The sequence below is a fragment of the Sphaeroforma arctica genome, assembly GCF_001186125.1.
Source record: "Sphaeroforma arctica JP610 unplaced genomic scaffold supercont1.310, whole genome shotgun sequence".
Lineage (NCBI taxonomy): Eukaryota > Ichthyosporea > Ichthyophonida > Sphaeroforma > Sphaeroforma arctica.
Window position 1 is genome coordinate 7,509 of NW_014040248.1, and position 2,813 is coordinate 10,321.

Below are 2,813 nucleotides of genomic sequence, written 5' to 3' on the forward strand. Positions count from 1 at the left end.
TATGTATATATATACGTATACGTATATGTATATGTACATGTTTTATATGTATACATATGTGTGTGTGTGTGCTTATATATATATGTATATGTATATATATGTATGTATATATATGTATGTATGTATGTATTTATTTTTATTGTAAATGTATATGTATGTCTATATATATGTGTGTTAGTGTATGTGTGTGTCTGTGTGTCTGTATGTCTGTATGTATGTATGTATATTTAAATTTTTTATATACATACCTATCTGCATCTATTTATCTATCTATCTGTCTATCCTTCTATCTATGCATATTTATATTTATGTATTGATGTGCATCTATACTATGAATGTGCGTATGTATGTATTTATTTGCGCATGTATGTATATATAAATAGTTATTCGTGTAATGTATATTTAGTTACGTAAATTTTTACATCATTTATAGTCCTTTGAGTGAAATGACGAGACTTTTCACCTTCAATATCGAATAATAAATACAGATTGCTTGTATGTATACTTCAAACCGAAACCGATCATGAACACTATCGATACTTTAATTTCTAAAATATAGATGGCGTTATATGATTTATATCTGAATATACTAATATCCGTTTTCTGAACTTCACGCGTCGAATCAATCTATTCTAAGTTTATACTGCTGCCGTCCAGTGCAGAATTGCTTAAGAACTCCTAATCTAGTACTCTCCTAAAGTTCACTCGTTGTAGTGTTGCTCGTCAACGCGTACTCCAGTAGTCCAGTGCCGCCTTGCGTGGTAATGCAACTGAAGAGGTATGTCTCAATGCTAACGGCAGATACAAACTTTCAAAAATGTACAGTTACCAATTGTTTACTTGGGTACTTATTAAAAGTTGTCACGCATAATACGCAATGGTTTTCTAAGTAATAATCCCTGTAGTGATTGTTTCGGTTATGTTGTTGGACGGTCGAATTCGTAAAGTTGCGTTGAATACATACATACATACATACATACATACATACATACATACATACATACATACATACATACATATACATATACATATACATATACATATACATATTACATATACATATACAAATATTTCGTAATTAGATTGTTTAAGTTCTGGCATGTGATTGCACTGTGTATGTAGAATCGATTTCAAAATAATTAAGAGAATAGGTGTAAAGTTAAAGTAGTATGTCCAGTAGTTGTACATACGTACATATTCGAGTTGCAAGTTTATTGCAATCGCCCCAACAGGACAGTAAATATGTACGTATTTCAATTCAAAAGCATGGTTGAGGTTTTAATAACAAGGCACATGCCAATGGTGCCAACGGCGTACATCTGCCGCTTGGATTTCTTGGAAGCTAAAAAAGTAGGTCTCTTCCTGACTCTCGTCCCAGGTTCCACCCCACTCAGTTTGTGGAGGTTGCCAAGTATATGTATGCCAACTGTCAACTCGCCAATCACGAGCGTTGCGACTGATGACTGGTGACCTGGGGCCTAACCTCATTACGTTTCCCGTTAAAACGCAAAAAAATCAAAAATCAAAATCATAAAAGCGTTTACGTTCAAAGTTTATCCTAAATAAAGTCCTATGGGTTTACAAATAGGTACATTTTCTGAGGCGGCCTAACTGTCACGAATTGCCCTATTTTTCAGTTTGTGAGTTGTGAATAGTTTCAAATCGCCTTTTCATTTTAAAAAAAAGGTCAATTTCTCAGGTGCAAATTTAGAAAGTTTTCATGGTCGATTTGCCCCCGATATACTTTAAAAAGCTTAAAATACAAAACTTTTTGTGTTTACGTTTAATGTTTATCGCGTATAGGCAAAACGTATTGAGCTTAGCCTGTGGCTGAGGGATGGGGTGACCTGATTGGCCGAGTCGCTGACAGGCTGACTGGCACTCTGACACTCAGAGAGCCTGACCCTGAGGCCCTGAGTCTGAGTCTCTGAGAGAGAGAGAGAGGGGGTACATAGCGTAGTACATAGAGACTCTCTCTAGAGAGAGTAGTACTGTACGTATGTAGTTAGTAGTTGAGGCTCACTCTAGAGTAGAGAGTTTAGACTGTAGAGTATAAACCGACAACCGTACATGCCTCACAGCCACGCCCACGACTACATAATTCAGTAATACTCTACTCTCTAGTATGTAATACATACAATCATACATACAGTTACATTGTGACAGCCTACAAGCCACACCGCCTTAGGCCCACATCCACAGCTGGGAGCTAATACTGAGTAAGGTGGTCTGGTGCCTTCTGCTGGGCCTTCTGGGCGGTGGCCGATGGGCCTGGTCCTCTGAAACTCAGTAACTGATATGTAGGCTGGAAGTCGGAAGAGTGGAAGCTTATAAAATAAATGAGTAAATGTGATGTATTTATAGGAGTATAGAATACAAAGTATAGAGCGAATATTCTCCCTATCTACTCTCTATTTGGACCCTCTAAGTAGAGTAGTAGCTCAAAGCCTCAATCGGTCAATCAGAAGGATGACTGTACTCTCTATTACTCAATTTTAGACTTTTAATTTACTCTATCACATCGTTTTTATTTAATGAAAGGTTTCCGTTTATGTTGTGCATGTCTTTTTGTCTCGTTGTCCGTTCAATTTTACAACTCCAGCCCCAGTCTAAAAATCTTTACAGCGGTACTTCACCACATGTAGAATACCGGCAATTATTTGCCTCTGAAGCACTTGCAGACAGTATTTAAGCACTGTGTTCACGACCCATATCACCATCACATCATCAATACTTTAACTTTAATATATTCTAAGTTTTGAAAGTACATAGATCCTTAAAATGAGTACTACTGATACACTACTGACTGGCAG